Here is a 24,004-nt window from a genome sequence, read left to right as displayed (position 1 = left end):
TCTGAGAACAAAAGCTGGAATTTAATAACCAATTAGGTCAGACACACTAGCGCCTCAATAAGCAAACAGTAGCAAATACACCAAGTCTTTGCCACAGTTAGAATCTCTAGTTCAGAAACATTCATGTTTGGGACTCATGCACTGAAAATGTAATTCCGCCACTTTTCAATTTGTAGATATAAATTCTGAACAAGACAAAGGAACACAAAAATCCACCTTAGAAACATCATTCACAAAATTAGGCTACATAAAAATCCACCCTAAAAATCTCATCCACAGAATTAGGCTATTGGGTTTCTCTTCAAAAAGAGATGTTTTGTTTGGTTGCTTGTTTAACTTTTTGTGCCCCTGCTACCTCCCTGATCTACAAGCTGATGGCAGCCAGACTATGTACCTTGCTATATACACCTTTTGCAGATAATTAATATAGATTATTTATAAACTCCCAGTTATCACTTCTACAGAAGACTTGAGTTTCAGAATTAAGTCTGAAATGTAATGTTTTTCAGAAATGCCTTTGTGGAATTAAGCATAAGATAACAGTTTTGGTGTGAACCCACAGGACACGGAAATTTACTGTCACTTCAACAGTGGTGCCACTTCAGGATGGCGCTAGACAACCATGAACAATTCAGTTTCCTACTGACTGTTACACCATATCTGTTTCAACGTCTATTTAAAATGATGGGCATTTCTGATATTTGAAAAATTAAAGGAATACTTACAGTAAGGGAAAGAACTAAGAATGTGACTAGACCTGTATTGAAAGTAAGATAGATTCTCCTAATCTACTTTTCAAAATTCTAATAGACTGTCATAATGCAACTGTTTCCATCAGATTTCACAGGACAATAGAAAACTTATTCCACAGAAATAATTTTCAAGGAATACTCATTTTACCCTGGAACACATAGCACCTTGCTTTGCAAAGACTGACTTTTCAATATTTCTAACCTGAGACTGCCTTTGGAATATAATATAGTTCAAGTACATAGCTCCAGTTTGAGATATATTGTATTGCTGAAACTGAGAAATACCTTTCTATGGCACTACATGCATAAAAAGTCACAGTGGATGCATTTGATCATTTCAGAACTCATTGTCAGGGCAACACCAAGACTGACATCCAAGTAATATGGCAAGCACAACAAATCCTAATCATAAATTCTCTTTAAATGGATGTACTATAGAACAAGTAGAAAACTGCTTTAAAAGGTGAACATTTTGTACCTCTTAGAAATAGAAAGAAGCAAATGTGACAAGAGACATTTTTAGTAGTAAAAAGTTTTCTATTTCATGATACAACCATCTTTATTCCAGTATTAAACTAGTTATTCTGCATTGACTTTTTTCAAGAAACTAAAGACTTTCATGCTAGTTAACATATAAAGTATTTGTTGAAAGAGGTCTTTTTCCAGAATACTGTTTTCTACATAGTGGATTTACTGGTTTGGCTAGTTCATCCAATTCCAACAACAAGCTAGAGCAGTATCATAGGTCAAGCACTACAATTCTCAAATTACCTTAGCTTTAAGTTTTGTACACGTTGTTGAAACACTAAAGCTTTTCAAGGTTCCTTCAATGTTTTATCCTATTTCTAGCTTCTCAATAAGGCAAAGAATTAAAAAGAAACTTATTTTAAAGAAAAGAAAAGCTATCAGAGAAGATGCATGATATCACTTACTATGAATGCATTTTTCAAAAGCAAATTACAAAGACACTTTTAAATGTAACTGATATTTAATTTTTCAGGATTTGTCTATTCTGTTAAAAGGCACCAGTCATGTGACTGAGTAAGGACATTAACTATTTAATTCATTTGAAATTTTAGGGATGGCGCCTCGCAAATTCAAGGTTTCTGAGAAGTACTGACAAGACTTACTTTTTCCAGTCCAATTAGTTTTTGCTCCAGCAACAGCACTAGCTCCCACTTCCATCCTTTCTCCCACAGTTTAGGAGCCCTAGTGACCTCCCCAGCCTCATTGCATAGTGACTCCAGTCCTGCTGCTCTCATGCTGTGCTCCTGGTTCCTCTCTGTCCAGATTTCCAACCTTTGACAGCTTCCCAGAAGTCTACCCAGTTTCAGCCAGGAGAACAGAAACAGAGCTAAGGATATTGCAAGAATTAAGTTTTGCTGTAGCTTGCCTCTGCCTCTCACAGCAGAGAGCTATTGCAAAGACATGCTGTTATCTTACCCTCCATCACCATAAATAAATGCCAGTATAGGATGGAGTAAGACGTACAGACCTCACTCAGTCTCAGTGCCTTGAGCCATTCAAGCAGCCCTTGTGCCACAGCACAGAGCCTCCACCCAGAGAATCTCATCCTCTGGTTTTAGGCTGAGGTTTTGCTGTCCTTATCAGCCCCCCATGTTACATATCAATTTTGTGACAAACAACAGCTAAACAAAGCATATAACAAAGGCAATCTTGGTCTATATTTCCTTCCAAAAACATTAAAACTATTACTTTGCCCCCAGTGTTAACTTCTGCTTAAGAAAGAAAAAAAAAAAAAAAAAAAAAAAGAAAAGAAGCAGCAACTGTTTGGCAAACTTCCCTATAATCATTCCTATCAGCTGTCATGGGGGTTTACTTTAAGCATTTCAGTTGAACTTCCATGTTTCAGGGGGTGAGGGTAAGTAGAAGAAGAAATCAAGGTAATAATACTACTGAAACAAAACAAAAATAAATGAGTTTGTTTCCAGCTACAGCTAAAAATCACTGTGAATTATTTCACTTGAACCTCCTGAAGTGCCTCAGGAGACATCCTGTGTTAAGCTTACAAGTACTTAACAAAGCTATACTATAAAATCTTCCATCCCTTTACAGTTGTCCCTCTGTTTACAGCTATACTTCACTGAACTGCTGCCACCAGCTACCTGCATTTGACACAGACTGAGGCCATATATATTTTAAAAACTATTGTATGACATCTGCATTTCCCATTCAATACTGCTTTTGGTATCTGCAATATCTGCAGCTTGCCAAGCACTTCTCAGCCATAGACTCATTCTTAAGTGTTTAAAAATTATTCTCCACAATCTGCCCATCAATAAAAGCTTTGCAATTCAGTCAGAATTATGTCATAGACATAAAGTATTTTCAATAGTAATTCCAGAGAGTTATTTTTGTGTCTTGTTAAAGTAAGAAGCATTGTTACTTCCATTCAGGAATACCAGACAGGTGCATGATTGCACTAGTAGGTAAGATTCACTATTTTTTAAACTATGATATCCATCTAGTTAATCTTGTACCATCTGATACCTCAAAAAGAAAAAATAAAACAAAAACAACAAAACAAAAAAAAAAACCCCACACAACTAAATCTACAAGGCTCTTTCATTCAAGTTTTCATTGCAGTACACATTTCTAACTAAGTTTAAATTTAACAAACTGAATGAACAGTAGTCCCATACCTGGAAGAAGGATGTTAGGTACCATCTAGGAAGGCTACAGTTACTCACTACAGTTTTGGTTTGAGATGTGTCTCCCCAGCTGATATCTAAAATGAACTATGTCACATACCTGATTTAGGGAGAAGCCACCTAAACAGTGTACTAAAATAAACATAGGACAATACCTCTGTCTTTGTAGACAGTGTGGAGAAAGTTGAAGCAGTAGTCTTATATGGTAAAGGAATGGGGGGATACAGGGAAAGTGTGTACAGTGGCAGAAGTTTCCTAAATGAGAACTGCTGCCAAAGGAATTATAATAAGTAATCAAACCTTTCTGTTTGCTTCTACGTTAGAAAAACAATACAGATTTGATCTGCAAAATCAGCAATAACCCTTTTCTGCTAATTAATGCCAACTTAATGAATGAACTATATGATATAATCAAGGCAAACAGTAATAGTAATATATTTTGTCTTGCCTATGCCTACAATCTCTTGTGAAATACGAAGCCCTCGGAGATGAAATTCAAGATCCTTGAATCAAGATAGATATCTAGAGATTAAGATCTAACTTTACAACCTGTGGTACTGGCTGTGGGAATCCACTTTTTGAATGTGTGCAGAGAAATTTAGTGTTGTTAATATCTTCAGAAAGCAGCATGGCATATCAGTGATGTCATGAATCCAATTTTCAGATTTAAAACTAGATAAAAAAACAACCCTCCTTTATCTTCATGACTAAGTCACATTCAATACCTTGAATCTAATAAAATAAAAATCACTTTGCATGTGGCAGATAGAATTGAAACTATGGAAGACTGGAGTTATTTCAACAGTCCTTTTATTGGCAGCACTTCAGTGGTCCCTTGAAGAAAAACAAATACATTGTTGTGTTAATCCGATTCCTTTGAATTACAGAGAATAGCTTCTGTATGCACAGTAACCGAAGTTTTTACTCTTTTTAGCTTCAGCTTTCCTTGTTGCAGACTTAAAAAGCTACATTTGAGATCAAACCACAGACTAATAGATATGTGATAAAACTGAGCTAAGAGCACCAACAATTTGTTACATATTTGGTCGTGTTAAATGTCTGACAGTAGATCGGTAATTTACGTGCCACAAAGCCTACTGCAATACATAGCTTATATGAAGCTAAAAAGAATGTCAATAGGTAAGTTCCATTTCACGTTTAGATGCTATTCAAAACCTAAATACCTCCTCAGTATCTGACAATGCTGACTGACTTTAAATATCTCTCTTAAAAAAAACCCACAAAATAAAACAATTACCACATTTTAACCAAAATCAAATATGTATTTAACTGCTCCATAAAAGCAGTTTATGGTCGAACCAATTACTCAAAATTTTCCTTTGACATTTGTCTCCAGTCCCACAAAGAAATAACTTAATATTAAAAGGGAGCATCTTAGATCTGAAGATGTAAGCTTTACATATTTTAAAGCAAGTTTTAAATACAATGTAGTTTGCTTGAAGACATAAGTTGGAAAGACATACGCAATTCCATGATTTGGTACTCTTCGTATTCTTTCCACAGAATGATAAAATGTATTTGTAGATGGAATGTTCCCATAAAATAAGAGAACTGTATTCTCATCAAATTATTTACAAGAATAAGTTTACATAAAATACTCAAACTGTGTTTATCTAACACTTCAGCTTATTAAGCATATTTATACTAACGATTGGATTTTCTATAAAAAAATAAAATGCATTAAAAAAAGATACTAAACTCTTCTTGAAAAATCAAAGGATAATGGACATCCACCCTTTCCCTCAGAACCTTTCCCATACAAGCGCATTGACTCTCTTGATTTGCTTCCTTTCATACTTCAGAAGTTTTATTTCATTTAAAATATCTAAGGTATCGTAATAGCATGGTTATCTCTATCACACAAAGTCTTAACAGTGCGAATGGGGAAGGCACTGTCACCTCAAATGGTACAAGTTATCAATACAGATCTGATCACTGACTGGGGACTAAAGTTCATGACGCTACATTTGGCCCCAGAAGAACTTTACAAAATACTTAGCCATATATTTAAAAACTGGAAATAATGATCAACTTTGCATTTGATAAGCAAGAAAAGACTGCGTACAAAATTTCTGGAATGCCTGTGTGGGCGATGCCATTTGTAATTCTGGGGGTTGCTGCACTCAAACAATGGTTTATAGAAGATCTTTCAGATACAATTAGATTGCAGACCATTGGTTCCATCACAACAAGCCTGGAATGTCCTCAAATTTAGGCAATATTCACAGGATATTTAACTAGGATGTAGAGGGGGTTACTATCAGCATGATTATCTTCTCGCCTTCTCCAGCTAACCCTTACCCTCTCTTTCCCCAGTATGCTAAGGGAAGGAAAAGGAGCCAAGACGACCAAATAGTACCCCATCCCCATGGAGCTTTCTGCCTCGCTACAGGGACTGGGATTTATAATCAAAACTGTCTGGGACACAGACTGCAGTTAGTGTTGCCTGCAATGCTGGCAGGCTGTTACAAGTTACAAAGAGAGAAGTATGTGCCAAAAATACGTACTCCTGCTTGCCAAGCATATAATCCTGATGCATACTTCCTGATAGGAAAAGGATTTAATAAATATGAGACAATTTCCTTTTCCCTTTGCTTAGAAACTATCTTCTTTCCCATGTGCTTAAGGTCAGAGAAAAAAAGACATGACAGCTTCCACACTTAAAAGCTCTATTAATTCTCTGCTTGGAATACTCAGCTTCATTTGATCAAGCTTATTCCGCATTTTCGTAACAACTCAGATGACAACCACTAGGACAAGTTTTGGAATCTAACACAGAGTCTTTGTCTCCTGTTACTCATGAAACACTCCATAACATGTTGGAGAGTTAGATTTATTTGGTGAATATGGCTCCAGTTGTTGCCAGGCCCTGCTCTACTGTGTGGTCTACTAGTAGATTCTCTCCTGGCCTGAAACAGTAAAGGAATACCTGTGAAGGACTATGGGTTTCAGACCTGAGTCATGGCATGTCCTTGGTTAAAATCAGAAGAAGGGAAGTTTGTAGCAAACTTTCCATTGCCAGAGGTTTTAACTAAATAACAGGATACATACAGGTTGATGGATAGCTTCTGGTGCTTAAAAAGGCAACAGAAAGATACTAAGTAGAAAAGCAAAATCCATGGATCAGGGAATCAGTAACAGACATCATTACAGTGCTGAGCACCCAGTTAGCTTCATTACTATAGCATGGCAATGTTATATGGTTAATTTCATATAAAGCCATGTAAGTGATACCAGTAAAATACTAGACAAACCAAGGCTAGGATTTCAAAAGAGTCCTCATTAAGGAAAAACTAAGGGTAGCTAACAATAGATTCAAAAGATTTTGTTGAAGAACAAATGTGTAGGAGGTATTAATGACTATGTTAAAACCTGTGTCAAAAATAATCTTACTGCATTTAAGAAAATTCTTACTTTAGTAACAAGGCTTCCAAAGAAGAATCAGTTGTCATTTAGGTCTAACAGAGAAGAGTTTCCCACATACTGAAAGATGACCAGCAAATGACTCAAGTGTTACTGAGGTAATGCTCATGACTATTTTCCCTAACTTGCAACATCCTTCTGCTAGTTAACATCTTTTCCTATTTGAAAAAAGGGAGGAAATAAGACCTTTCACTCATAACAAGCTGTCAGATATTTCAGTTGCTACATAAGATATATTCAGCTGAGTGAACTTAAAAGCTTACAGACCATACAGCAGAACAGTTGACATGGTTTTTGGAACAAAAGTCAACACCACACAGAGTGAGTTTATGTAGCAGCAAGATTTGCCTGACAGCAAAAGGCAGTCTACAAATACTCAGTTTTACAAGAAGTATTAACCATTTCTGAAGCAAAATGCAGGCAGAAAGGTAAAATATTTCAGAGGGGGAAAAGTCTGCTAAAATAAATCAGAAGTCTCAAATGAAATTGGAAACATTAACTTCTGCCTCCTAGTCATAAGATTTGCGTAACTTCCAGAAGTCTAACTACTTTGCCTCACATACAGAGTTTAAGCCCTATCTGACATCTTCTCAAGACCTATCTGTACAAATAAATAATGATCAAAATGAAACAAAACAAATCTGTTGCCTTTGCTTTACAAGATGAATCATGTGACTTTTCATTTTTAACCATGAGTTCACAAATCACAAGCTAGGCAAACTTTCTATGTCTGTATGTAGGTACATACACACTTAAGTGTAAAACCTGTTCTCTGTAGTGATCCTTTTTTGACTAATCCTGTCCTACCCTATTAATACCATCTGAAACACCTTATGCAAGCCTGGAAGCTGGTCTTCAGAATCAGATATGAACTCTATGCTCTTATAAGGAGTGCCAAGGTAATCACTGGTGAAATGTACACAGGCCATATGTGACAGAGCATTACAAGACAAAACTAGCCGGACCCTCTCCCATATCGAACAGATGCCTAGGGATTCACAACAGACTGTTGTCTAGCACTATGTCCCTGCTGCACATTATGGTTTGCAGGTTCATCCAGTTTTAGGCCCCCCAGTACAACAGAGCTGAGGACATACTGGTGCAAGTCCAACAATGATGGTTAAAGGCTTGCAGCATCTACTGTATGAGGAAAAACTGAGAAAGCTGGAATTGTTTAGTCTTGGAAAAAGAAGGCCTGGGGTCAGGGGATCTTATCACAGTGTATAAATATCTGATGGGGTAGTAAAGAAAAACAGAGCCAGTCTCTAGACAGTGGTAACTAGTGAAATGATACAAAGCAATGGGACAAACCAAACAAATATTCTACTTAAATGTAAGGGGTGGGGTGAGGATATTTTCTTTACTCTGAGGGTCAAACAGTGGAACAGGTTGCCCAAAGAATTTGTAGAGTCCCCATCCCCAGAAGCATTCAAATCTGACTGGACAAGGTTCTGTGACCCTGCACTGAGCCAGAGAAGGGGTTGCACTGGACAATCTCCAGAGGTCCCTTCAACCTCAACAATTCTGTACCTCCTGGCACAAATAACGTAACTAATTGTGTTCTCCAAAGGAGGCAGGGGAAAAAAAAAACCCAAAAAAACAAAGTAAAGACAAGAATGCCTTTATGTTCTTCTATAACAGATGCCAAGTACTTCACAAAAACCAAACCAGAATGCCTACCTCAAACCAGCTAACAATCTAACCAAACTGAGACCAAGAGATACCAGCCATCACCACATGCGTGAAGAATAGGATGACAAAGACTATTTTGACCTTCAACGAGAATGCTGTTTGAAACATTACAGTTTGTTGACCAGGCTTCCTACCGAAGTAAGACCTATGCAATCATATGGCCTGTTCATCTCTGTTATTCTTCTCTAGTAATGTTTAAGTTCAATGGTCAATTTTAAGCAAATTTAGCAGTGACCCAGAGGTCTCAATACTACTTAATTTCTACAAGACTCACAAAATCAGGAAAAACTCACAAACCAGGTTTGACAGGAAAGAAACCCAAATTAGTGAAATTAGTATGAACCCGTAAGTAGCCTATTCTATTTGGCTTACTAGCTTTACAGTCAGCACTTACCAGCCAGACAAAATACATACTTCCCTAGCAATATTTGGATGGTTCTGCACCAAGTATTATTTAGGCAACAACAGAATAAAACAAAGGAGAGAGGTACTGACAGCACAGAAACATTTCTTAGTGACAGGAAGAAAGCTGACATTTTATTATAAAGGAGAGCAAGACAAAGTCATAAAAAACAATGTTTCATGAGTTCTTCCACTAGAACTTAGTTTTCAGTATTTAAAGTCTTGATGTGTTCTGGTAAACTTGAAATTAATTCTGAGGAGGATTACAAGGAGGATAACAACATTTGTCACCACTAGCTAGGAGAGGCTAGTATTTCATCTAGAGAGGCATCAGAGCACAAGGAGAGGAAAAAGAAGAAAAAACATTAAGTGGAGCAATACTTCAAATGCATGAAAAAATGGTTAATACCTAAGAAATCTACTGCTCATATCCTGCCTTTACCACACTACTACCACATTCATTAGAAAGTTTTGAAAGGAGTTGGCAGAAGCAAGTCCAGCAATGTAAGCCAATTTCAGCTGATAGTAGATAGATAGGATCTCTAAATTCAGTGTATTCAACTTGCAGGACTCATGATGAGAGTTTTGCATTCTGGGTTTCTTCCCTCCCCCCTCTTCCCACTCACCACCACTGCACTCAGAATGCAAACTAATTTGTGTCTTTAGCCCAAAGAATCTGCACTCAGAAACAAGTGGACAGTTAGTTGATCATAAAAGCACAAAGAGGGAGCTACAGAGCTCTGCCTGCTGCAGGTATTTGAACTGATAATGCAAAGAGAATGATGCAGATAAAAATAAGAAATAAATCTGTCTCCCAAATTGCTAGTTGATAATTTTGGTCAAATATTCATGATGGTTTTGCAAGTAATCCGACTGAGCTGGTTCACACTGATTACCAATGTACCTCAACTGCTGCAGATGTCAAATCTGAGAAAGCAAAATATCAGACAGTCATCCTAGAATTTTGGCAGCAGCAATTCCTCAGACTACAAATAATGCATGGCACCACTTCTGCACTCCTGCCACATGGACACAGAATTTGTTCCAGTTGACTTTACTGGGCATGGTGACCTCTTAGACTGAAAGCAGAGCACAACCACTATGTATGGAAACAGAAGTGTCATGTCCTGTATCAAAAGGTTACCCTTACAGCTGGGTAGTCCATCTACTTCCAGTCTGAGCACTAATGGACAGTTGCAATGATAGTTTAGACATAAGCAATATATAAAGCACTTTGGTCTCACCCATGGAACTGATTATACCAACTTCCATATGTTTTTCTTTTGAAGAACACACCATGTTCAGTAGGCTGTGTTAGAGGTATCTATCATAAAATACATCAGAGAAGTTCATTTGCAGCCTGCATAGAGCTTAAGTTTCTTAATTAAGTTTCTTGACTTGGAGGAAGAGAAAACAAAAGTATAAATCAAGTTACAATACTCTTGAGAGTCTACAGGGAAGAGAAAAAAAAAGTGAAGGGTCTTTGGCATCTTATTACAAGAACTCAGCAGATCTGATTTAGAGCTCTCATAATGGCATCTCAACCTTTTCTGAAAGGTCAGGAGATACCTCCTTTAATAACACTCTAGTCTCCTAATGCTTATGTAAGCTACAGAACATAGATACAATAGTCATAAGACCACCAAAAATGAAATCATTTTAAAAAATTCATAAATCTCCTAATGCATCTATCTTTGCATTTTAGAGATAAAATTCACTACAAAAAATTCCCTCCCAAAACCCGTATTTTCTGCCTGCCTATCAACTGCAACATTTCAACACCCTCTTCTTGTGCAAACTGCTCATAGTGATTTTAGAAAGTCACTCTAAGGACTTTTTTAACTGAGAAGTCACACAGTTTAAAAATACAGTATTACTGTAGGCAATGACAGTCTATCAGAATCAGAAGCAATTAGTTCTGCTAATACTCCTGTTATTTCTTATATATATTCTTTAAGGCAACAGCAACAAAAGTCAGTGAAGTTGTTTTAGAAATATTTTAGCCTTATAAACTGAATTAAACATTTAAGTCAAAATTCCCTACAGAAGAGGAAATAAAACCATTCACAGGAAACAAGGCAGGATCTTACTGATAATACATTGCTATGCTGACTCAAATGTCTTGTGAGCACAAAACCACAATAATAGTCACTGCATTACATCAGACTACAAGTCTCTTCACTTCTTACTCTCTCTGCTTTATGCCATTCAAGAACTAGCTGCTAGTCAGGCCTTTAAATATCACCATTTGCACTAACATGCTAGAACAGTCACAAAGCCCACTGCCTGTAAGAAGAAAAAGACTAGCAACATTTACCCATGAGGTGGAATATGCACAGCTTATCCTAAAAGGGTGGGTAAAAAAAGGCTGCAGAACAAAAAAAAAAAACATAGGTGAATTTTGAACACAAAATCTCCAACAAAACAAAACAGAAAGAAAAATCGTGCAACTTTAGATTCCTCCTTTTCTCTTATTTCTCACCCCAAAAGTTATGCCCTCTTTAGCACATCAATCAGAAGTGGAAAGCTATTTGAAGTAAAAGCCCAGGTGCTTGTACCTATGTGTTAGTGATTTTTCTTTCGCTATCACTTCTCCCTGTGCAGCAGCAAGCAAAGAATTTAATCTTTCTGCTCAGTTCCTCAAAACTTCTACACTAAAGTTTGCAAGTATGTTTTGAAGCAAAACAACAAAGCATACACATGATTCAAAACCAACCAAATCAGTGGATCAAACTGGAAAACTGAATATAGTACACATGCTCTTTCAGCTGAAAAGCATTGAATTGCTGGCAAAACTCTTGCAGAATATTTTAGCCCTTTGTAGAATTACCAGCCCTTCAGGGTATCAGCATCAAAGACAGTTTTGTCATGTGAATGACTGCATACTCTTGAAAAGTAAGTGTAGCCTATGGCAGTGCTTTTCAAGCATACAGACATATTCATAAACTGAAAGGTTTTCCATGTGAAGGAAGTTACACCTCAAAAGATAACAAGGCATCTCCCTTAGTCTCACAGGGTGAAAGGAGCAACAACAGTTTTTAAAACAAAAGGTTAGACATGGAGCATGGGAGCATATTCAGGTTAGTCTGATTTTGCAGGAAAAGAGTCTTTATATTGTAAGCATGTTGATGTAAGGTCTATGTTAATTATCTTGTTTGCAGCAATAGTTACATTGCCTAGTTTTAAATGAAGAATTCTGAGGTGGCTGCTTCAATTTCAGCTAAAGCCCTGAATGTGATCACCTCCACAGAAGGCAAGAAGAAGCCTTCCATATTGATGTAGTGTGGCATTTAAAAGTGCCAGCTCTGGATCAGGTAAAATTTTGCTGCTCACAGCAGAGACAAAAAGTTTTGCATACCTTTGGAGTGTATCACCGTCAGACCACTCATTACAAATGCTCCTTTAAGGATGGCTAGCAGAGCAAAAGCCATCTTCAGATCCTCAGTAGTACATGACTTTGTAAACCACAGTAGTGTTTACTTTAGAATTAATTCAAGGGGAGACAGAAAAAGAGGAAAACAGAAAAAAATAAAGTGAGGAGGAGAGCTTACAAAAGTCTTGCCTGGAGGTGCAAGGATGAAAGGCAGAGAAAATACGTGGAACTACACCTTTAGAAGATAAACTGAAATGGACAGGAGGGAAAAGAAATCATACTCAAAACAGCACATCTACTGCTGAAAACTGAAGCCCAGTAAGCAAACAGTTGCTTAATGTAACCTCCACACAGGATACTCAGCCTCCTACTTCAAAGGCATCTCCATGAGTACATTCTTGTTTTAAAGGTCCCATGTTAGTAGCAATAGTTCAAAAGTACTATCCTTGAATGATCCATGGATACAGAGTTGCCAACTGATATCACTACTTTTATAAGCTCAGATTCAGTACTGACTAGTTAGTGGCCAAATCTGCTGTTCAAATGTTCGCACATACAAGATACATATGATCAAAGATACAAAAGTCACATTCTACTCTAAGCTCACCAAATCAGACAAAGAAATAATGATTCAGTCAGAAATGTCTCAAGTATCTCCAGTTCCAATTAACTCCTACACAGTGGTACATGTTCCCTCCATGCCATCATAATTTACATAGGACTTCAGACTATTAATGCTCTGCAAAAATATGTTTAAAGAAAAATTATTTCTGTAATTTTACCTTACGCTACTGAAAAGCAGAACTATTTATAATTTTAAGCTTGTAAAAATGTAGTGGTAAAACATGGTTTGTCTTCTATATAAAAAAAAAAAAGATAACTGCTAATACCCCAACAGCTGCAAGCAAACAACTAGAAAAATGGTACAGATGGAACTCCCATTATAGCAGAATCTTGCTGTTCTAATAAGAATATTTAATACTCATTAAGTTTTGTTTCGACAGATGTCAGTTGTTATTTTACGATTGTTTCTCTTTTTTTATAGAAGCAGTATACACTGCAAAACCTTCCAACTGTTTCTATACAGAAATCAAACTAACATTGTTCCATCACGTGAGAAAGTTACTCAAGCCTCTACAACACCAAGAAATTTCAGTAAGAGAATTTCCCCACAATTATCCAAGTATCAGTTACATTCTTGAACTATCAGAGAACAATATTATGCCTGAAAGCATCTGGGAAAGTAAAAAAACCTTAACTGCACAGATCAGATATTTTGCATCGATGTAACAAAATTAGATTAATCCAAGGCGTATTTGTCATGAAACACCGTTGCTTTGCATAGATACACAGGAACCCTCATCCTCAAATCAGGAGATACTTTCAAGAATGTAACTGTCATCGGACAGCAGACCAAAGCCATCACAAGACAGCAATGTCCTGCAGACTGTCCCCTCACACAGCAGCAACACATTTGGAGGTAAGTGATTGGCTCCAACACATTGGCAGGAGGCAGAACCTGATGCTAGTCAGCAGAAGTTTCTCTTCTGTAAAAGAAATAAAAAAACTTTGTAAAAAAAAACAAACCACACCAAAACCAAAAAAACCACGAACAACTTTGTTTCCAAAAAAAAGAGGAATCATCTTTATTCCATTTTATACAAGAAAAAAAAAAAAAAAAGGATGATTGAAGAACAAGCAAGAATTGACAAGTTACAGAAACAATGGGCAACACAGAAAACCTGTGTAACTCAGAAGTGTTCATAAGGCAGGATATTCTTCTTCTAGAAGCTCTAAGTGCCTGCTGCACTACTAAGTTTCAGCTCAACTAATTGCATATTAAAAGTCATCTAACTTCACTAAAATTAAAAAACAACTACCTTCTACTAAAAGTTACCTCAAAGAGGAAACTGTAAAATTTAATTAAAAATGGATTAAAATTTAAGAGAGAACATCATCCAATAATAAATAAAAGGGTAGACCAAAAGAAAATAGCACTCAAGAAAAATACAGTTAATTCCTAATTAAAAAAAAAAAAGACATGTCTACAATAAGGTTAGACACATCCAAAAAAATACCATTACAACAGCAATATATTTTATAATACTGTCTTGCACTAGCTCCTGATGCTTAAAACTTAAAGCACTTTCCCTATTACAAGAACTAGGATAACTTCTTCATATTCATTGTAGTACAAGTTCTAACACACAAAATCCAAGTACTTCAGTCCAGCTTTGATTTTTATCATTGCTGAAAATACAACAATTTCAGCTCTGAAGTGGTAGTTGATCAAAAGCACAGTCCAACATCAGAGGAGTATGGTCAGAGAAAAGAATTCACCTCCAACATGAACATGCAAAGTTAAAAAAAAAAAAAAAAAGAAAGCAACCAACCAAAAACCACAGCCATAGCCCAACAAAAACATTCAACAACAGAACTGTGAAATATTTCATGTATTCCTATAAGATGTTTTTAATCAACCCCATTTTGATGTCAGCCAGCCTACCTTTAAGTTCTTAAATAAAAGTACTAGTTAGCTACCTCTCCAAATGATGACCCATGAAATAGACAATACAAAAGATTTACAATACCTTAATTGACTTATTTTTGTTAGGTTCCTGTTCACTCTGAACTGCAGGAAAATTGTTTGCCATACACCTCAATGACAATTTTTCTTCTACAATTTTTCTGAATCACCAAGAACTTCCTGAGACTTACCTCAAAATTTAAAAGCATTCCTCAAGAACAGTATTTCCTAGAAACTGATAGCCAGGAACAGCACTAACCATCACATAACTCTACTATGCTAACCTACCCATAGCTCTGGATGAAGCTAGTTTTGTTTTTAAGCAATGAATAAAGTTACATTGAATGGGATCTCTGAGAACATGAACTTCACTTTGATTTGACTTGGTACCTACATGATCAGTTTACCAAGACACACCTATGGACATACTGGTCTATCTGAAAAAAAAAAAACAAACTTCAGTGAGGAAGATTAAAAAAAAAAGCACCACCAAAACCCCAATAAGAATCAGGAAGAAAACTGCATTCTTCCAAAAGAAATACTTATGCTTTTACCTTCTTGACATAACCAAAGGTCTGAAAATATTTACAGAATATGAAATCATTTGTTGTGACTTGTGCAGTTAATTGAACTGTTTTTATATTGATCCTTCCTGCCATCATCATGTACTGTTGTTAACCTTGGGAACAATATAATATAAAAGACCACTTAGAATTTGAAAACTAACACTTGCAGAAAGCACCTTTTCTCCAAGGGTTTTCTACCCTGTATCATAGGACTGAACTATCCCCAAATTCCCTCTAGTTTAATTTCTGCCACCCCACAAGAACAATGTTCTAGTAACAGTGTAAACTGTTTCTACCCCAATACAGTAGAGACCAAATATTTGAGGTAAGTCATTATTCTATTCTGCAGTTATCCCATGGAACTTAAATAGCATCCTTACTTTCTGAAATGACACCGAGACTAAATTCAACTGTGACAAAGAAAAGCAATGTTTTAATATGCTATGCTTCACCTTTACTACTGGATGGAATTAAAAGATAAAGACTGAAAATATGGATTTCAGTCTTCAGAAATGTGTCTAACCCTTCTGTGTGAAAATGTTTCAATGTATTCCAAAAAAATTACAATGGCCTCATTTTGTAAGTAATTATCATACTCAAGAGCTGTGGGGCAGGATATAAATCTGTAAGTGCATAGATCTCATTAAACATTCATTGCTTTCTATGAGATACATTCTCAGGAACACAAAGAGCAGAGAAAGCTGTAAAAGTGAGCCCAAATATCCAACAGCCTTAATTAACATGAGATAGAGGTCCAAAATAGGTTTAATACTAAAATGACTTGCAATTGGGGTTTGTAAAGAAGGAGTAGTAGCAGCAGTCCCTGCCTTGATCTGAGCAGCTGCCTCTGACCATTATGTAGATAATCTCTCATTAAAGACCGCTGCATTACAACTTAAGGTTAAGTAACCTTAAGAGCAAACACAGAGTTAAGTAAGCAGTTTATGGGAGTTTTAGTTGTGGGTTCCCACTGCCTCTTTTCCACCAGATGTTGGATTTCTTTAGATTCACGGTCCAATACTGCAATATCCTATCAGAAAAACTACCCGAAAACACATATAAGAAAAAGGATCCAGTCCTCTAAAAGATGATTAATGGTATACCAGCTTGCTATTTTGCCACATTTTTTTTAATTGATTGATGATAGAACAACAACAGCTACAGTATTATTAATATTATTATTATTTAAGTACAACTTCAAATGAAGTAATCCAAACAGAGTAAGACAGCTTCTTTCAGGTGAGGAAACAGCAAACAATTCATTTACAACTAGTGTCTACACAATACAAAAGACCGTACTTGGAAAATGAGTAAGAACTTTCAGATCCAAAATGGAAGTGTTCTTTACTCAGGACATACTCAGTATATTCTAAAATTTTATATTAATTAAAGCCTTGGTTTTGTGAGTAACTGGAAGCAATCAAAATGTTTCAAAAAATGTGAAACCCATGTGCATATTTTTATCATCAAATTTTAGTTTTGGTTTGATTTTCAGAAATAGTAGGATACATGCTGAGTCAATCAGAATTTAAAGGTCGCCTAGTATGAGTTCAAAAGCTTGAAGTATGAATATATATTTTAAATCCCATATACAGGATAACTGAGCATTTCAAATTAGAAAAAGCTGTTCTAATTTTCCCTTGTGGTAAGAGAGCACTTCATGCATTTTAAATATGTACTGACAAATGGTATTAAAAATATAAAGTCTATGTTCTTAAAACATTGTAGTCAAATTCTTATCCAGGCCACTAAAAAGAACACCACAGTTACAGTCCATACTTCTCAAGCCACAGCAATGGGATAGCAGTAATTTACAGTAAAATCTCGTGTTACATTTAGCTGTACAACACTACTAATTACAGAGTAATTTCAACAATAAATATTTGGTTAAACTCTGCTTTGTCATCAGTGCAAGCAATTTAAGATGAAACTGATCTTTCAGAGAGTCCACACTTTTTTTTAGACTCTATTTTTATTTTCTGGTAACTGAACATCTTTTCCTACAGAACATTTCTCCAGAACTACCGCTTTGCAAACAGAAAACCGCATAGACAATGTTAGAAGCACAAGGGAAGATTCAAACCTAAAGCACCAAAGCAATCCACAGTTCCCTTTAAACTGTCCTTAGCTAACCCTGTTTCACTATTCAATGCCAAAGGCTCCTAGCAATGACCTTACAGAGCACAGAGGCTGCATCACGTAGTAACAGCAAGGTAAGTTAAAAGACAGGCCATATCACACCCTCCAGAGAGAATCCAGGGAGGAGAAACCAAGACATAGACTATGAGCACCATGCTAGATAAAGTATCAAGGAAAACATCCAGTTAACCCCCTAGACACTGACAAAGAAGTCTCAATTTTTAAAGAGAGGATCCTCCTGCAATGAACCTTCACAACAAGGTCTCTGAAGAGCCAAGCTACTATTAATAAAAGCACTACATAGATGAATGGCAGTAGTACTTCATCTCTCTATTAGGAAAAAAAAAAACCACAAACAAACAAAAAAACCCCAACAAAGCACTATTACCTGCATCTGAGAATATTCAGAGCCAGCCAGCCAATCAGTTTTTATACAAAAGGCCAACTTTACTGAAGTCAGCCCTTTAAAGCATCTCATACTTTGAGTCCAGTCTCGAAACATCATGTGATCTGAGGAAATTATAATGTGCACAGCAAAGGGTAGGCATCTGAAATTCTCCTTTATGAGGCCTCATAAATATTACCTATAGTTGAGTCCTCTGCTCTTGTAAGAAAGATAAGAGATCCATCCCCTGCTTTCCTCCAGAACTCAGGAAAAAAAACAGGGTATGGGAACATAGAAGGCAAGAAGGTAAAGAGAGTTATTTGAAAATGGAAATAGAATTTGAGTTTTGTTTTGTTGGGGTTTGAAGTTTTACATATCAAGCCCATAGATTTCTTCCAATTGTTTCTATTTTCATGGTAGTATATCAGATGTAAGGACCTACACAAATATAAAATGGAGAAACCAAACCATGAGCTGTAAAGTGAAATTAGAGCGCACTATTCAGTATTTTTGTCAGCAATACCTATAGAGTTTGCTGGGCAGGTAGCAGAACTTGCAAAGTTGCTGTAATACAGTGCTTGCACAGTGTCACTAAAACATCAGACACTAATGCAATGGAAACAAACTGTTATCCTTCCTCCAAGTCTGTTAAAATAAACAAGCCGGTAATCTTGCTGAGCAGTCCCACTTGCATTACATACAAGTCTATAACCTCATACCATACACCGAACATACATTTCTCATTTCACTAGCCAAACAGAATGGCTATTTTTGGATTACCCGACAGTAATCAATCAATATTCTGTTGATACGGTCTTCACTTAGTCTGTAAATCTCTACAAAACACTCAAAGACATGGTGAAGTCTATGAAAGAAATAAGTTACTAGTATTATTAACTTTGCAGAAGAGTTTGTATCACAAACTTTTTAATTAAGAATTTAAGACTTGCTAAAAGTCAAAATATTTACTGTATCATTAATATCTTTTCCTGTATAATATTATAAAACTGACAACTCACACCATGTAGATTTATCACATCAACAGCAAAAACATCTGAGAAGTTGAAACAGAACACAGAACTTCACCTATTCAGTAAATTCCTACAGTGAATTTTCTGATATTAAAAAAAAAAAAAAGACAAGTTACCTTTCACTCCAGTAGAAATCTTGAAGATTAGTAGAAAGCAACCAACTATGACAACTGGATAATAGTGCTGTATCTTCTTTACCTATAAGACAGAGTTAAATTTGGAGTCAAAACACACCAAAAGTTATCCCACCAACCGAGTTAATTAGAAAACCAGGTAAAATGGAACTATGTTTATATTAGAAGTCTATTTTTTAAACATGAACACCCTTCCAAATAGGAAGAGAAAACACATACAGTCATTTAACTTGCACTTTGATTTTACCTAAAAAAAAAAAAAAAAAAAAAAGCGTGGCAGTTTATAATAAATCTAACACTCCTAAAGTCAAGAGGAGCCTTTTCTTTCAATTTAGAAGGCCAGAAATAACCCCTTATGATGCAATTTGACTTCTTGTATAACCCAGACTATAACACAATGACACGCTCCCACATCCCCTTTTCTTGCTCCCATACTCCTTCTCGCATTCAGCCATTGTGCGAGTATACAATGAACAGTTTTCAAACACTGCTTTTCTTGGGTTAATTTTGCCTGCAACGAGGAAGAAAGCCCACCTTCCCTCTTCCCCACCCCCCAACTTAAGTTCAGTTCCAGAATGAAACTGCCTTCTGTATCAGTACATCTTTCTCAGGAAAGCATTCAATCTTGCTTTAAAAACACCTAACAGCAAATATGCTGTACAGTACAACCTTTGGTAAAAGCATTTTTACCTTACTGAAATTTACATGTGGTAAAATAAAATGTACAAAACTTGTTCTCTTTCAGTAATGCTGTATACTACAGTCATAACTGTTAACTATGTAAATCATTCAGACTGTTTTCCTGCCATTGAACCCTTTCATAGCCACTGTTATCTGCTCTCATCCACATTACAGGTAGATCGATCACCATTTTATTTCGTTTCATCCCTTTATAATCCTTAAATATACCGATCTTCTGTACTGAAACCTGCTTCCCAGTTCTTGTAACTTCTAATTTTTTTTCAGGTTATCACTATCAACTTTCTAAAGTTCAATGCCAAATGTGAACCCAGAATTCAAAAAGGATTGTACCAACTACAGAAAGATTTTATTACCTTGTCATATATTTTCTACATTGTTTATATACCTAGTTTGATTTTTTGAACAATGACTTAAAGAGAACTTATGTTCAAATTATTATTAATCACAACCCACAAAGTCTCCTTTAAATGTCTGTACTTTCCAGAACACATTCCCATTCTCCACCTATGACCCACGTTCTTCATCCTTAAATATATGAGTCAGGAGTTGGCCACATGAAAAATGCATATTTTGCCTATATCCACACTCACTAAATGATTCAGATCATATTGAATACATTAAGCAATACAATTATTCTTCAGGTTACCCTTTCTAAAAGAGAACTATATAGTGTTGTCACTGAAGCCCCATTAACAGGAAGTCAGAATGGCTTCAGAGAGTTGTCTTTGTTTGCTCATACTTTTTAAGTTATATCAAAAAGTGGTAATAAAATTAGAGATTTCTTATGATTTAACTGCAATACCTGGAGACTTATCAAATTAGAAGTGGAACAAAAGGTGTATTTCCAAAGGAATGAAGCCTGGAAGCCTATTCCATGTGACCCGGGCTGTTAAGTTTGAACTCTTCCCTCTTCTGCACTCTCAACATGTGTGCACACAGAACATGTACATTTTTTAAAGTTTTGTGTAGACCATTCAAAATGACATTGTTCCAAGGCAAGCTCATCTGCCAAGGGTACAAACTGTTGATACAAACTTTAAGATCCATAACCTCTGAAAATGCAGAAGTGAAGGTCATATTCTAAGCCCAAAGGGAATCAAACTCAGCAGAATGCTGCAATTTAAGCAAGAGAAAGCAGCTCAACTTCCCACCATAGAGGTTAACACCAGACAAAAAACAGCATGACAAGCAGAAATGGAAACTTGTTGGAAGGGAGGAGAGTAGCAGCTGAAGCAGAACACTTCAGCTGAATACCCTTTCAGGGCTGCTCCTGCGTAACCCAGGATGTCACGAAACTGGTTCTGAACTGTTCTATAATTGCTTGTCTCTGTAGCTTACGGACTGAATTTATCTGCTGTTTGAAACTTTAAAATATCCCATCAAAGGATATAGATTTACTTTTTAGATCGTTTCTATTAAAGAAGCACTTTGCCTTTTCAAACTCCCCGGGTCTGGAAACATGCAAGTTTATGAGAATTTGCTGAAGGCTAAGTTATGCAGAACTATGTGCTTATTGCATTTCACCAACACTCTGGAAGCACCCATGCTAGCAGACAGGAAAATGCAGCAGTAAAGCTAAGCAAAGCACTACATGTCAATGAAAAAGCCATAAATTACATGTTTTTAATTAAAAATGGGTCTTAGACAGTTTTACAAGAAGAAAAAAACATCCTAATTGAACTGTTTGCTAGTTGTTACTGGTATCAAAGCACCTTAACCTAAGTTTACTCCCTAGCTGGCTATTACTTGTTCCCTGGCAGTGATTTATTTCAGAAGCTGTTTCTGGAAATCATAATCAATAAGATTACAAATGGTCAAACCGACTCCCTTTATGTCAATCAGTGATCATTCATACAGTAACCTCCTCTGAGCCCACTCTAGCCATGCACATTCATGCACAATACTATTAACATATGAAGGGATTAACTTCAACTCAGTGGGATATTCACCTGTGGAAAAATTTTGCACTAAAAATGTTACCACAGTGTTAATAGCGCTTTTGAGAGTATTCAGACTTCACAGCACTGTAATCGAAGTCTTACAAAAGAACAATAATAGGAAAGGAACTTTGGACTTAAATTCATAAATAACATCTCAAGTTTTTTTAAAGACCTCAGTGCATAATGTTCACACAGGGGCTAGGTCATTAAATCTTGAAAGGCAGGCTATTTTATTAAAAAATAGCAGCTAAAGAACATACAATATGATTCTACACTGACTCTTCCTGAGGAGAAAGGAAATTAGGAATGTACAGCCTTTCCCAATTTCATCCCCTACCTAATTATTGATAAACAGCTTCAGCGCAGGGTCCTACATTTTTCTGCAGTTGCTCACTTACAGCTGAAAGAAAGAAAGAGCCAAGATGCAAACTGATGAAGTTATCGGAACGAGGAAGGGTGCTCTAACAGGAAAAAAATGTGCAAGTCTCCTCTCCTCGCGCAGTATTCACACAAGGGGTACGGGACAGCAGCCGACAGAAATCCGGGCAGATTTTCGGGGGAAAACACCCCTCCCTCTCTCGCCCTGGACCAGGAGGCGGCAGACCCAAAAGCGCAGCTGATGCGGGGACGGCCACGACGCCGGGAGCCCGCCCAGCCCCGGCGCCCTGACGTGCCGCCCCCCGGCGGGGCGGGCCCGCGGGGGACAGGGAGCGGCGGCGGGCGGCGGGCACTGCCCGCGGGGCTGCCCCGCGAGGGAGATTTGAAACTGAGCGGCGAGGAGCGGCACCGCACGGCTCGCCTCGGCGCCCAAACCTCCGGGGGAAGGAGGGAGGGGTCAGCCCCCTCAGGGACCCCTGCGCGCCCGCGGAGACGGGAAAAGGCCCCACCGCGCGGAGGGGCCGCGGCAGGGAAGCGATCGCCCCTGCCGCGACCACCGCTCCGGACACGCTTCCTCGGGGCCGCTGCCGCCCCCTGCCGTCCTCGGCTCTGACAGCCCCCGACCTCCCGCCCAGCAGCCGCTCGGGGCCGGGAGGGAGGGGGCAGCTCTGCCCGCAGGACGATCGCCCGGCCCGGCCCCGCCCGCGGCCCCCGCATCCCGCGGCGGACGGAGAGGACCAAGGAAAACGCCGACGGATCCGGGGCAGAGCGGCCCCCAGGCGCACGGCCTTCCCCCCGACCCCCCCGCAGCGCTGCGGCTGCCCGGCGCCCTCCTCCCCGCCACTCCCCGCTCCCCATCGCCGGCGGAAGGCCTCGCCCCGAGCCACACTCCCCCAGGGCCCCCCTGCCGCTGCCCGCCGGTACCTGCCGCCCAAACGGCCGCCACCGCCGCTCACGCTCACACACGAAATCGAAGTTCCACAACCGCAGCCGTCAGCCCAGCCCGGGAGAAACCCCCGCCGGCCCCGCCCCCCAGCCAATCCGCGCCCCGGCCGCCCCCGCGCCCCGCCCTGCTCCCCGCCCCCTTCTCCTCCTCAGCCGGGCCTCCCCGGCGCCGGCCCGCCGGCTGCCCGCTCCGCCCCCGCCCTCCCCGCCGAGCCCCGCCCCGCCGCCATTGGCTGAGGCGGCCGTCAATCGGCAGAGCGGGCGCATCGCCCCCGCCCCCTCTTCCTGGGCCACCAGAAACGGCAACTGCCCGTCAGGCGCGCGGAGGGCCCGGCCCGGAGTCGGGCTGTGCTTCGGGAGTGCTGCGGGACCGCGGACACGGGACTGGCGGCCCGGCAGCGCCGCGGCCGAGCTGGGGCCCCCGGCGAGCGCCGCGCCGCGCCGCGCCGTGCCGTGCCTCTCCCCTCCCGCGGCTCGTCGGGCACGGCGCCGGCCGGGCGGGCGGGCGGTGAGGTGCCGCTGTCCCGCACCTCAGTCTCCACAGACTCCAGCCCGCTGATGTTGCGCGGGCCGGCGGCGCGGCGGGCTGCGCGGGCGGGGGGCGCGCCAGCAGCCCCACTCAGGCCCCGCGTAGGGGCTGCCTCCAGCCGCGCCCCGCGTGCGGTGGGCGCGTACGCACCGGACGGAGCTCGGCGGGGTCTGGGCAGGGCTGAGCCGGGTGACCGCCTCCCTTGGGCTGCCGAGCGATCGCACTGCGGGGGTGGCAGCAGCCCCTGGGCACGCGTGGGGAGGGAGGCGGTCGGGGAGACTCAACCAGCCTCTTCACTGTGCTGCACGGTGGGCGGCAGAGGGGCAGCGGGTGTGGGTCGAAATGAGCGGTTCGGGCTGGGTGTAAGGAAAAGCTTTTCCGTGGCTGAGGACA

At 39.3% G+C, this 24,004-nt stretch overlaps 1 protein-coding gene across 16 annotated transcripts in view; it reads right to left on the bottom strand.

The window, feature by feature from the left end:
• EPB41L2 (erythrocyte membrane protein band 4.1 like 2) overlaps positions 1-23,165 on the bottom strand; it is a 120,391-nt gene extending 97,226 nt beyond the window's left edge. For 15 of the 16 annotated variants that reach the window (XM_040597147.1, XM_040597157.1, XM_040597149.1 and 12 more), the window contains exons 1-2: positions 23,062-23,165; positions 19,100-19,181 (exon numbers count right to left, since the gene is read on the bottom strand). The gene's annotated coding sequence lies outside the window, so the exon portion shown is untranslated. Of the gene's footprint in view, positions 1-19,099; positions 19,182-22,096; positions 22,160-23,061 lie in introns of all 16 variants that reach the window. The other variant, XM_040597146.1, reaches the window with a different exon arrangement.
• Between the last annotated feature and the right edge of the window lie 839 nt (positions 23,166-24,004).

This window comes from Falco naumanni, chromosome 6 (assembly GCF_017639655.2).
Source record: "Falco naumanni isolate bFalNau1 chromosome 6, bFalNau1.pat, whole genome shotgun sequence".
Classification (NCBI taxonomy): Eukaryota; Metazoa; Chordata; class Aves; order Falconiformes; family Falconidae; genus Falco; species Falco naumanni.
This window is presented reverse-complemented; position numbering and strand designations above follow the sequence as displayed.